Source organism: Callorhinchus milii, unplaced genomic scaffold, assembly GCF_018977255.1.
Source record: "Callorhinchus milii isolate IMCB2004 unplaced genomic scaffold, IMCB_Cmil_1.0 Scaffold25, whole genome shotgun sequence".
In the NCBI taxonomy this organism is placed as follows: domain Eukaryota; kingdom Metazoa; phylum Chordata; class Chondrichthyes; order Chimaeriformes; family Callorhinchidae; genus Callorhinchus; species Callorhinchus milii.
In genome coordinates this window covers 5,485,157-5,498,691 of record NW_024704766.1, presented here as the reverse complement: position 1 = coordinate 5,498,691, position 13,535 = coordinate 5,485,157, and the positions used below count along the sequence as shown (strand labels likewise).

Below are 13,535 nucleotides of genomic sequence, written 5' to 3'. Positions count from 1 at the left end.
CACTTCAGCCTGTGTTATCCTGTGTGTAACACGCTCTCTCTCTCTCGTCTGTGCGTTAACCTGCTGTCTCTATCTCTCGCTCTCCCCTTTCTTATTTGTTTTGTGCACTGAATTTAAAATGATCTAAAGTTCAGGAGCTTTGTTGCAAAACCAGTGGGTAGCCTGACACAGAACATTTGTGTGTGGGTGTGGGTGTGGGTGTTTTTTGTGGTGAAGGGGGAAGCTGGAGTTGGAGCCGGGGTGGAGGGGGGAATAGGGCGATGGGGGCGATGGAGGTGGGGGGGTTTAGCCTGAAATCCATTTGTGGAATCGGGGTATCACTTCAGCACTTGTATTCAGGAGGCTGAGTGCCTTTGTAATTGCAGCGAAGCTGTGTGAGAAAGGGTCAGAGGGTGGCGACTGAGAATCCAGTCCTATTTGGCAATCTGACCCCCACAGGTCACAAGCTGTGGTTGCAGGTTTATTGATCGTTGGCGATGGGGGGGGTGGGGGGCGGAGGGGGTTGGAGGCGAGCGAGGGGGGCTTGTCTGGCTCGTTCGTTGTCTGGACTTTGGTTCAGGCACATTCCTAGGTTGCAGAGGGTGGGGACTGGTGGAAAGAGTAGGAGTAGCCAGCCATTGGAGAGGAAGTAATGTTCATTAAAACAGTTTTGAGCTCTCTTTCTCTCTGAGCATGCTCAGGCATCGCTCCTCTGGTCTTGAGAAGAAGATTTTTTTTATTTTTATACTTAATTAATATTTTTTTAAAAAAAAGCCCTTGGAACTTTTCAAGATTATAAAGTGGATTTATTTAGCCCTTCGAGGAAGCCAGGGGTGACTGAGAGCACCTGCGAGCAAGTTTACAGGGTGAAAAACAGCAGAGAAGCGAGAGACGAGACGAAAACGAGAGAAGAGAGAGCAGCGGGGACTGAGAAAAAATGTTCTCTTTGGCAAAGACGGGATACGAGAGAGAGAGGAGAGGAAAGGAGAGGCAGAGAGTGAAAGTTTTGCTAAAAGAAAAAGGATTCTTAACAACTTGTGGGACTTCAGGATTCTTATAGGTCAGTACTGGAGCGGGGGTGCTTATTATGTGTAATAAGAGTTGGTGTGGTGGGGACAGGATCGACGGTGAATGATTTAACGTTTTTCTAAGAATAGTTTTAAAAAAAACTATGTATTTTTCTCAGAAAAATGCTTGCGTCTTGCCTGTGACCATTGCCTTCCGAATTTTTCCTCGGCGAATTGCTACCAGGATACGCATTAACGATTTATGATTGTAAATGTATATTTAGGATGGATTGCAGCTATGTATGAAATAATATAGCGAGGTATTGTATATTTTGGAGTAGACAAGACTTTTTTTTTCTTGGAACCACAATCGGAGGTAAATGGCTCGGTTTGAAGGGGGACAATTTCTTTGGGGGGGGGGTGGGTGGGCGGGCAGGGGGTGTGGGGGTGAAATATCTTTTTGTTTCCCTCAGTGTGTTTGCGGGTTAATCTCTGCTTCTATTCACTCCGCCAAAAAAAACACGCTGTTTTAGAAAAAAGTTTCTGCAATTCAATTCTGTTCCCCTTCCCTCCCTCCCTCCCCTGTTGAATTCCCTCCCTCTCTCTCTCTCTCTCTCACGTTGTTTTTCTTTTGCCGCCTCTCTCTCACTCTCTCGCTGCTTCCATCGCTTCTCCTGAAACCCTTGTGCTTTTCGGTGTCGGAGATCTGGTGGGAAGGGGTGCGCGTGGTGGTGGGGGAGGTAGTGGGGGGGGGGTGTTGGGTAGGAGATCTGCCGTTAGAGATGCTTGAAAGACTGGCTTTGTGTGTACAGTCAGCAGGGTTAGGGGTCATCCCACATCGCTCTTTGTTTCTCGGTTCTTCAACAATAATACAATGTCCCCCAAAAAAACACACACAAAGAAAAATTCGGTCACTCCATCCACGAGTGTTCGCGGGACACCGCTGTGCGCAATTGGCTGGCACGTTTCGCCCACAAAAAAATTACACAGCCACTCCGCTTTACAGTGTATCCTGTGAAGCGCTTTGAGACGTCTCGACGACGTGATAAGTTAAGGCACGACATCAAATGCAAGGATTATTATTTCTACCTCCGAGAGAGTGCGTTTGGGAAACTCCTTGAGTTATTCTGAATCGTTAAAAAAAAGTTATATGACTTCCCCCTCCACACGCAGCCCCCCCACACAAATTATTAGTTGTGATATTAATTTTTTTATAAAAGCCCACCCCACTTCCCTGGTCTGCAATGAGGAGTTAACGTTGATGGAGAGGTTAGGTTATTTATACTGTGCTCACCACAAAGTGCTCGGAGCTTTAAGTATAATAAGATCCTCGCACACACCCCACTTTCCACACACCCCCCCCCCAAACCTCCCCCCCACACACACACACACGCACAATGCTGCAGATATGAGCGCTTCAAGTCTCGGCGATCCCCGTCTTTTAATATGCTTTTCTTTCTTAAGGGGAGGGGGGAGAAGAGAACGAGTGATTTATCGGTGTCCAGGTCTAGATTGATGGCTTTTTGCAAGAGAGAGAGAGAGAGAGACTGCTTGAGATATTTAATCCTTTTTCTCCTTTGCTCCTCACTGCCCCACGCGTTCGTTCACCCCTTCATCTCCTTTTCCCTCCTCAACCATCTCTCCCCTCATCGCTCTCCTCCTTCTTTCCCCTCCCTCCCTCCCTCTTTCCCCTTCCCCCACCTGGAGAATTTAAGACGACTTTTCACGTTTCCCCCCTACCCTCCCTCCCACCCTCCCTCCCACCCTCCTTCTCTCCCTCTCTCCCTCCCGCACTCTGCCTGTGAGAGGGAATGAAACCTCCGTGTTCAGTGAAGTCTTAATCGGAGTTAGCAAACTGTTTGCGTTGCAATGTCTTTGAGCAAAAGTGGACGTGAGCAAACAGAACTCATTCCCAAACCACACTCCCCGCCCCACCCCCAACCCCACAGTCTCGGGTGTTAGTTAATTCTGTTGTGATTTATTTTATTGGTGCAGTTATATATATATACATATAGGATATTCCTCCCCACCACCCACTCCCCCGTTCTACTCTGCACGATCGCTTTGTCTTAAAGGTTGGTAAGGTCGGGCAGAACTAGGTGAAAATTTCTTACTTTTTTGTATATTTTCGCCCACAAAAATATCCAGTCAATTCACTTTACAGTATATTCTGTGAAGCGCTTTGAGACGTCTCAAAGACATGCTAAGGCGCTATATCAAATGAAAATATTATTATTATTATTAATATTAAATCCGGCCTTAACTCAGAAGCCATTTCTTTTTCCCCCGCAACTCTTTAAAAAAATAAAAAAATGTTAAGACTGAGACTAGGTGGAACTTCAGGCTGTTTGGTCAGTTCCCAGTCATTTATAGTCTACACGGTTTTTACAGGATTTTGTTCAGGAAGGTGTGAAGAGGGAACTTTTCCACACTACCAACAGGATGGAATCCAATAAAAGTTTTTTTGGGGGGTGTGGGGATTATATATAGAATAACAGATCCTGGGAGTGGACTCCCAATATTACAAGGGGTGTGAGTGTGTCTCTGCACAGGGTAGTGGAAATCTGGAACTCTCTCCCCCAAAAGGCTTTGGATGCTGGATCCATAGAAATTGTCAAGACTGAGGTGGATAGGGTGTTTGTTAGGTCAGGGAATCAAGGGATATGGGGCAAAGGCGGGTAATTGGAGTTGAGGTACCGATCGGCCATGATCTAATAGAATGGCGGAACAGGATCAATGGGCCGAATGGTCTCCTCCTCCTATGTCCTTATGTATCCGGGGAGGTGGGGTGTTGATCAGTATTGGATCGATGGCAGATATCAATGTGGCAGATTGTTGCTGGCCTTCAGACTACACGGAGATGTTACAGCGTTCCATTAGGTGCTGATCTTAAGTGAGAAAAGCAGTCCCTTTTCTCCCCCTTCCCACCACCCACCCATTCCACATTCTGTCTCTGAGCCACGCACTGACTTCAAGGAAAACATGCCAATCGAACCTTTCTCAGTGTAGCTCAAGTGCGGAGTGGAGACCAGGTGACTGCCAGGCTTTCTGAGGCCTGTGGCAGGTCTGTGCATCTCAGAGCTTTGTATCTCACCATTCATTTAGGGCAATAATGAGGGCTTGTTGGTGTGAGGCCACCCGGCTCCACTGAGCTGCAGGAGGTCTGTAGCCTGTGGAGACGCCAAGACCCAAACTCATAGGTATGAAGAGACGGTGTCTTCAACCCTCCCTGGTCTCTGTGAGAGCAGAATAATAATAATAATAATAATAATTATAATAATAATAATCTTCGCATTTGCTATAGCGCCTTATCACGTCTTTGAGACGTCTCAAAACGCTTCACAGAATATACTCTAAGGTGTAGTGACTCTGCATTTTGTAGGCGAAAACGTCTTTTATTACAATAATAACTATCCTCACATTTGATAACGCCCCAATTTCGGGAAAGAGAGAGAGAGAGTCAAGTGTAGTAATTGGATATCTGGGTACAGCAGCCAATTTACACACAGCAGTGCCCCACAAACAGCCATATAGTGAAAAACAAATTTACCTGGAAGAATGTCGTCCAGGACACACCAGGAACAACCCTTTCCAAATAGCTCCAGGGGATATTTAACACCCACCCGAACAGGTAGATGGGACCTCGTTTAAACATCTCATCCATAACCAGTCGCCTCTGATACCACAGCCCTCAATCCAAAGTGACGGCCTGTCACTCAGCTCAGAATCCCAAAGCCTCTTATTTTGGAAACAAAAGTGTAATTAGCGAGAGCGCCAAATAATAATAATAATAAATATTAATAATAAATAATAATAATAATCATTGCGTTTGTTGTAGTGCCTTATCATGTCTTCGAGATGTCTCAGAGCGCTTCACAGACTACACTGTAAAGTGAATCGACCGTGTGTTTTTGTGGGCGAGATCTTGTGCAGTTCCATTTAGTTTTCATTAATGTAAAATACCTCACTGGGACATCTGTGTCAGTGCCTGACTCAGCCAGAGAACGTACATTGGGAGGGAGGGAGCCAGGGTACAGTGCGCCATTGGCTACTGCGTTTCGCCACAATATACAGTCACTACACTTCAGCGTAAATCCTGTGGGGAAGCGCTTTGAGGTGTCTCAAAGGCGCGATAAGGTGCTATATCAAATGCAAGGATTATTATTATTATCAGTAAGAGGCTGATTTTCCCATTTAGGCCCAGCACCTATTGGGAGCACAGGTTGCGGAGGAGAGGGGGGAGGGAGAGGAGGGACGAGAGGCGGAGAGAGAGGTGGCGATGGACGCAACTCCAAGGTTCCTTGCTTCCTGCCCATTCTCTGCCCTGTGTGTCTGCCAGAAAAACTCCTGCTAGAATATTGTAAATGGCTGCTTAGCATTTCTCTTGTGATCACCGCTTCCCCTTGCCCTAATCACACCGTCTCGCAGTGTGGGTAATTATTCTTTCCCTGCTGTCACACAACACCCTCCAGCGCTCCCGCCCTCCCTCCTTCCTTTAACCACAACCATTCTTTTTCAGACTCCCCACCCCCTCCCCCCTCCCTCTCCACTCTCTCTCTCTCTGTTGCCGATTGATTTAAAACCTACTTAAAGTCTCCACCGAATGTCTGCTCAGCGCTGGCATTTAATCCCGCACGACTAGGATTCCTGTGTTCAGTTCAGCTCCGTCTCTCGTGCTTCTCCCACGACCCTCCAAGTCCGCGTGTCTCTTTGTCTCGTTCTATGTACAGTCAGTGACTCCCATTTCTTGGCCTCCTCAATTTGTGGACCTATTTTTAACCAAACATTCGGAAGCAGAGTGGGTGTCCTGCTCACTAATCATCTCCCTCGTCGCTATTCACCCCCACCCCACCCCCGACCCCCAATATGAAAGATATGCATTAGTTGGACATCCAGCAAAATATACAGTCAATTCACTATATTCTGTGAACGCTCTGAGATGTCTCAAAGACATGATAAGGCGCTGTATCAAATGCAAGGATTATTATATTATTATTATTGTTATCCATCTCATTGCTGATTGTGGAATATTCTGACACTAGCACCTCCCCCCATCCCCCACTCCCCTCCCCTCTCTCCTCGCCTCTTCCCAGACCGTGAGGGGCACAGAGATGGCCTCTCAGATTATCTGCCCATCTCAATGTCTGCCTGTCCTAGCTTCCTATGTACCATTGGTCTGTTGAGGACTAAGCACTCTGGAACACTACCCTACACTATATAAATGTTAGTTGTTGTTGGTGGTGTCTGCCCATCATCACAAGGCCAGCCGGGCTTTAACGAGACATCCCCCACTCCCATCCACCAACACCAACACTGGATAGCCAGTCACAAATGGCGGATTGGCTTCTTTGACTCTCGCCAAACGCCACATTCACCCGCAAGTATTTAATTATATCTTAAAGGAGTTTAATCATCACAACAATTGGTTTTGCTCCAAGTTCACATTCCACACGGCCACTTATCTCGGGGTTGAGGGAAGGAGGTGGGGAGAGAGAGAGAGAGAGAGAGAGAGAGAAAGAGAGAGAGAGAGTCTACTAAACGCAGGACTTGTTTTGATGCTTTTTAACCCGTTCCTTTCATTCCCATCCTTCTGGTGTAAGCACAATAGCCCTCCCTCTCCGTGCCTCTCTGGAGTATTGAACCCCTCAATACCTTCTCTCCTCCAATTCCACTCTTGAGTCTCGCCTCCTAACTTAGAGAAGAAAAGCCTAGCAAACTTCCTTGAAGACATGAAGACATGTTGTGCGTTCAGCTCCCCCCCCACTTCAAAACGTGAGCTCGTTGTTGACAGTAATTGCCGTCCTTCAGATGAGACGTTAAACCAAGGTCCGTCGGCTTGTTCAGGTAGACGTTAATGATCCCATGGCACTGTCAGAAAAGAGAAAAGAGTTTCTCTCTCCTGGTGTCCTATCCAACAATCCTCCAGATAAATTGGTCATTTACCTTGTGTGGGACCTTGCTGTGTGTGTAAATTGGCTGGTGATGGCCAACAATAGTCTCTCTACCTGACAGCAGTTTCCTGTAAGACCTTTTGATCTTCCAGATGCTGTTTCAGACCCGTTGAGCACTAAATGCGCCAGTGATATCCCACAGACCCCTACGAGGAGAGTAATGGATCAATCTAGGAGATTGTCGGCCAGGACACCAGGAGAGAACCTCTCTTCTTCTTTCCGATAGATCTTAAACGTCTGCCAACCTGAGGGGCAGGCACTGACGCTGTGAACTATAGGTTAACTTTGTCTGTTCTCAGCCTCGTGCACTGTTAGATCGGCCATGATCTTATTAAAATGTTGGAACAGGTTCGAGGGGCTGAATGGCCTACTCCTGTTTCTATGTTTCTACGTTAGCTTGGGAATAGATTCTCATCAATCTTCTGAGTTGGGTTAACAGCGCGGGTGTGTGTGTGAACATGTGTGTGTGTGTGTGTGTGTGCGTGTGAAGAAGAATACAAATTGCATTTGTATGGCGCCCTTCATGTTGGTAGCGTCTCGGAGCCCTTAACAGGGTTGTGGGTTTGACGCTGAGCCGGAAGGAGAGGGGAGGCGACCGAAAGCCCGATGTGATTTGAAGATGGGCAGAGGGGAGGTAAGACGGAGGGATTGATGCAACAACAATAACAACAAGATTACATTTGTATAGCCCCTTTCACGTCGGGAGGATGTCCCAAGGCGCTAATGCAGGGAGTTCCAGTGAATAGTAACTGAAAGCACGGCCACCAAAGGTGGAGCAGAGGTTACAAGGACATTTAGCAGACCGACTGAGGGAGACGGGGGATGTAGGGTGGCTAGTGGAGTGGAGTGTGAGCAGGTCGGAGAGGTAGGGAGGTACTGGGCATGAAGTGGTTTGAAGGTGAGAGTGAGGATTTTGAAATCAATCTGTTGTACGAAAGGGGGCCAATGGAGGCTGACAAGGACTTGGGTGATGGGAGAGCCTAGCCTGGTATGGGTGAGGACACGTGCAGCAGAGTTTGATACCATTTGGACCTTGTTTACAGTGGAGCTGGGGAGACCAGTGAGGAGTGCAGAACAGGGGAGCAATAATAAATTGCATCGGGGTGGGGGGGAGCAATAATCATCAGTGAAGTGTGTGTTTTACCTCTGTAGTGCGGACCGTTCCCTCAGGATAGATGCAACAGCTGTGCAGTACACACCTTACTGGTATAACCCTCCACACAACTAGTGCATAGTCCACCTGTCATAGTTGTTTGGAACAAAAGGGACCAGGAACAGGGAGTAAGTAGAGGATTTAAAGGTGCAGGAGGAGAAGGAGGGACAATAATAGCCATGGGGGAGGAATAGAGCCTTTGTTCACAGTCTGGACAGGACAGGAGCTGCTGAACTGTGTGAGCACTGTACATGGGCTGTCCATCTCTCTGCGTGTCATCCAAACCATCCCTCCAATTTCACTGTGAGACTGCGCTGTCTATAGTGAACACACACTCGCGCTCAGTCACACACACTCAGTGACACACACTCGTGCTCATTCACACGCTCTCTCCTTAACTCTCTCTATCTCTCGGTGTCCCTCTGTGTCTCACACATAACTCTCTCACACATAACCATTCACAAGACAAGGAGAGGATGGGAGACCCTCGGAAAGTAAATTCCTCTTAATAAAGGGGAAGGTGTGCACGGGGTCGTCCACATAAAACCTTTTGTAACTGCAGAGGGTGGTGTAGCGTGAAACGGGGCTCCTGCAAAGAAGCTTCCTTCCTGTCAGCTCTTGGGGGCCGTTAGTCTCAGTTGGGTTGATTGAGGTGTGAAGAGACCCACTTCCCTGGAGTTTCTATCCGGGCTTGATAATGGAGAGCGGCTTTACAGCACGTCTGAAACACCAAAACATGCGATCTTGCCCCCCTCCCCCAAACCCTCTCCATGAGTGTGCCCCCCTGAGCTGGCACAGGCACGACGTGCCAGCTGTTTTCCCCCCCCAACCCTCCAGCGCTGTAAGATTGTCCAAATCCATTTGCCCGCGATTCCCACCATTCCGGCAGGTGAGGGGTTAATCTATCTGTGCATAATTTGTGCTGAGCTCCGTTACCCACGCGAAAAAAAAATAAAATATCCATACCCGGGGACTAAATGAACAAGAGCGTCTGAGATGCCGCCTTGCGCTGCCCGGGAGATGGGTTAACCCTCAGTCGAGCGAGCGACGGCAGACATTTCCTCAGTCAAAAGGGATGTGGAGGCTTAAAATGGCTGATGTGCAGCAACACAGCCAAGCACCTTGCCTGGCATACAGTGAGCAGCCTCGGCTGTGTGCTTAACCTGCTGTCAGGATTTCCTTTCCGGGCAGGTAAACGGCCTGTGTTTTGGTGTGTGTGTGTGTGTGTGAATGCGTGTGAGTGTGAGTCCAGCTCAGCCGCACATCCCGTCCCCGCTCAGAGACACCTGATTTAGCCTCTCGTTCCCTCCCCAAAAGTTGGCTCTTGACGCAGCAATAAAATAACTTGTGCCGGAGTTATAATTTTTTTTCTCTCTGCTCCGCTTCTGAACGACCTTATCCTGATGTGCCCTCTCCTTGTTTATTTGATTTAAAATACTTTGTACAGAGCGCAGCAGATTAAAAAAAACCTCGACACACATTTGCACCCTTGGGACTTCCAATTTACTAACGTGCGATAACTCCTGTGTGTTTTGGGTTTCACTCGTGCCGTGAAAGCCTCTTTGGGGAGGAGGGGGTGGGGAGGAGGGGGTGGGGAGGAGGGGGTGGGAGGCGTAGATATTTAAGTACTTTACCCTTCCCGCTCCTCATTATTTGACATCCGTTCCCCCATTTTTGTCTGGAGTCCAGCAGCCCTGCTCTGACTCCCGTGTCGATGTCAATGACCCCTAGGCATCAACTGGCAAAAGATGCCAGGAAGTGCTCGTGTGTGCGTGTGTGTGTGTGTGTGTGTGTCCCACCCCCCCACGTCAGGACTTTGAGCTCCCGCTGCAGTGCTGGGGGTGGGGAAGCGCTGCATTGTCGGAAGTGCTGTCCTTCGGATGAGACGCTAACCCAAAGTTCCATCCGTGCTCTGTTTAGACGGACGTTAAAGATCCCGTGGCGCAGTTGGAAAAGAGAGGGAAGTTCTCCCCTTCTTAAGCGCTCCGAGATGCCGTCCAGCGTAGAGGGCGTTGTTGTCCTGGCTGACAACAACAACAACAACAAGATTCCATTTATAGAGCGCCTTTCACGTCGGGAGGACGTCCCAAAGCGCCAATCAACTGCGGTGTCCCTGGTCCTCCCCATCGTGTGGTCTCTGTTAGTAAAGGGATCTGCTCTTTGGGGTTGGCACGTGCTCCTGATGTGAAAGGCTCTACACAACTGTCACTTTTTGTTGTTGTTGAGAATAGTAACCGAGCTCAGCCTGGCCCACACCTCACACAGTATCTCCAGCTGATAATCTGAGCACACAGGGAGCAGAGCAGGATCCGGATAAAGTGACTACCAGTCCGGTAAAGGAATAGATAGAACGCACTCTCTATTCGTCAGTGGTACAAACTCGACTATGGGGGAACCCTCCTCTCTCTCTTTCTTTCTTCCTTTCTTTCTCATTTCCTTATATTTTTTGGCTCGTCGTGAAATGTTTTTCCCTGAATTAACGGCACTTCCTGTTGCTCAAAAGCAGCCTGAAATTTGCCTCAGTGGGACCATTGTGTCTTGAAACTTGTGGCGGCAGAATATCATAGTATCAGAATCATGTTATCGTAGAATCATAGAATCTTACAGTATAAAAGGGGGATATTTGGCCCATCGTACCTGTTCTGGTTCTTTGAAAGAGCAAAGAAGGGGTTGGAAGGAAACAAGTGAATGGGACAAGTTGGGTCGTAGGAGCAATAAGATAGGACATTTTGGTGGAATCGTGTCAATAATAAAGAGAGATAATAATATAATAATGCTTGCCATATGATGTAGCACCTTGCCATGTTGTTGAGATGTCTCAAAGCACTTCACAGAATATACTATAAAGGGGGTTGACTGTTTTTTTGTGGGCGAAACGACAGAACAATAGCATGCCGGTTAGAAGTACGAGAAGGTTGTGTCAGACAGAACATTTCCCACCCTTTCCAACTCATCCAAACTTTGCTTCCCTTCTCTCAGGAAGCCTTGGCAATAAGTCAGACCATCAATGTTCTGTGGTCAGACAGGTAAAACATCTTGTTGACTAATGGGTGCAAGCATCAAATTTGATGGGAGTCTGTACTCGCGGGTTTGAGGCATGGGACAGAGCGAGGGAGCAGTTAAATCAGATCCAATTCAGATCAGCATGATCCCAATTGGAAAGGATCAATAGGGCTGTCTGTGTCTCTCTCCTCTGCTGGCTTAATGGGAGCCTTGAGCTCCAGTGGCCTATAATGGAGTGTGTTTTGACTGGTGCTTTTGGAGTGTTAGATTGTTATTTGGTCTAGTGGGTTGGCAGCCTTGTCGCATTGTAAAAACATCAAATATTTACACTAATCACCTCCCTCCCCCTCTCTCCTTCTCTTTTCTACTCTTTCAGCAAAGTCTAGAGGCCTTAATGCAGACACAACAATGGTGAGAAGATGAGGAACCCTGTGGAGGAGCCTGGCTGGGCTGATTCAGTTCCTGCTGAATGCTAACCCAGGTGCCTTCATTCCCCACGGCAATTAGTCATCAGCAGATAAACCAGGCCATAAAGGTGAGAATTTCTCCATCTGTCTTATCGCGTTTTGTTACAGAGTTACCTGAACGAGAGGTAATTTAACATCGCGCTTCCTCTCAATTGGTCACTCACTCACTCACTCACTCAATCCCCGACTGTTTGTGGGCAATTGGCTGCTGTGTTTTGCCCACAAAATATAAATATTACATGAATTTGATGTCTTGTCGCATTAAAGCGCTTCACAGGCAATTGTTGTCAAGTATAGTGACTGTGTATATGTAGGCAATATGTAGCCGTAGCCCCACAGACTGCAATGAAAGCTAACTGGGGGGTATTGTTGGCAAGAACATCGGGAGACAGAAACTCCCTTGTCTTTTCTAATCGTGTTGCGGGATCTTTAACGTCCACCGGAACAGGTACAGATGAGGCCTCCGTCTAACGTCTCACCTGACGTATGTTGGTTCTGACAATGCGATGTGCTCCTGTGCTCCCCCCCTCACCCACCCACCCACCCACCCCCAAAGCTCTGCACTGGAGTGTCAGCCTGGATTGTGAGTTCAAAATCCTGAGGCGGTGGATGTTAATGATAGTCCCCATGCTGGGATTTATTGGCTTGCAAGGAAGTTCCTTTGGAATTGTCCGCAATGAGCTTCTGTAAACTGTCCCAAATCTCTACAACGAGGGAATGATGGAGAGAGACCCTGATAGCTGACTGAACTGAAGGTATTTATAAGTCCTGCACTGCTCAGACAATTGAGTGACGTTTCCTGCTCTGATTTCCCGTCGTGCGAGGTTCCTGTGTTGTCACTACATGTCCAGCTATTGTCTAAAGAGCCTTACACTGCGATCTCCTTTGAAGTGACAGACCTGCAGATAAATGAGCCCCTCTCCTCTCCCCCACCACCCCCTACCACCGAAAGTCATAAGTAAACATATTATTTAGGCTGTTTTTTTAAAAGATATTATTATCGTGAATCTCCAACCTGCTGAATGTCTCCAGGGGACACGAATAGTCTTTCTCTTTCACTTCCCTTAGCCTGAGGTTTGTCCAGCTCTGCCCTGTGTGAGATCAGCCATTTCAGCGTCAAGATGAACGGGAGGAGTCCTGTAACACAGTGGTTAGTGCGCTTGCCTTCCAAGCGAGAGGATCCGGACAGGACTGAACCCTAGACAAGTAATAATAATAATAATAATAATAATCCTTGCATTTGATATAGTGCTTTTCACGTCTTCTCGACGTCCCAAAGCGTTTCACAGAATATACTGTAAAGTGAATTGACTGTATATTTGTGGGCGAACCGGCAGCCAATTGCGCACAGCAATGTCCCACAAACAGTCGTGGATTGGAAATGACCAATTTATTATTGTTTTGTTTTGGAGGGATTATTAAAGGGATTATTAAAGTTTCCTTACTCCACACGCCTCTGTTTACCCAGCTTGTTGCTTGATTGGCGGATCGCTTTTTCTGGAGCGTAATAATCCTTCCCCCCCCAAAAAAATGTGGTCACTCAATCCGCGACTATTTGTGGGACGCTGCTGGGCGCAATTGGCTGCCGCGTTTCACCCACAAAATATACAGTCACTTCCTTTACAGTATGTTCTGTGAAACGCTTTGAGACGTCTCGAAGACCTGATGAGGAGCTGTATCAAATGCCAGGATTATCCTTAAACCTGCTGCTCTGAAAGGCACAGGAACACCTGGGTTCAGTGATACACTCACTGGGGAGCAAATCTCTCTGCTTCCTGCCATCGGAGTCTAACATAGACACAAACATGTTTATCACAGGAGGTCACTCAGTCCATCGTGTCCTTGCCACAGCTGCTGGTTTTTCAAACTTGTCCTTTTTATCATTCCCCCCCACCTTTCCCCTCTCTCCCCTCCCCTCCTCTCTCCCACATTTCCTAATGGTTTTATTGCTCAGGTACTCTAGCCACTTCCCTTC

At 47.7% G+C, this 13,535-nt stretch overlaps 1 long non-coding RNA gene across 2 annotated transcripts in view; it reads left to right on the top strand.

Moving 5' to 3' along the window:
- The first annotated feature begins 528 nt into the window (after nucleotides 1-528).
- LOC103190396 overlaps nucleotides 529-13,535 on the top strand; it is a 52,709-nt gene continuing 39,702 nt past the window's right edge. Inside the window, exons 1-2 of one of the 2 annotated variants that reach the window (XR_006085740.1) lie at nucleotides 529-1,039; nucleotides 11,470-11,628. This is a non-coding gene — a long non-coding RNA (uncharacterized LOC103190396). The remainder of the gene's footprint in view (nucleotides 1,040-11,469; nucleotides 11,629-13,535) is intronic. The other variant, XR_006085739.1, reaches the window with a different exon arrangement.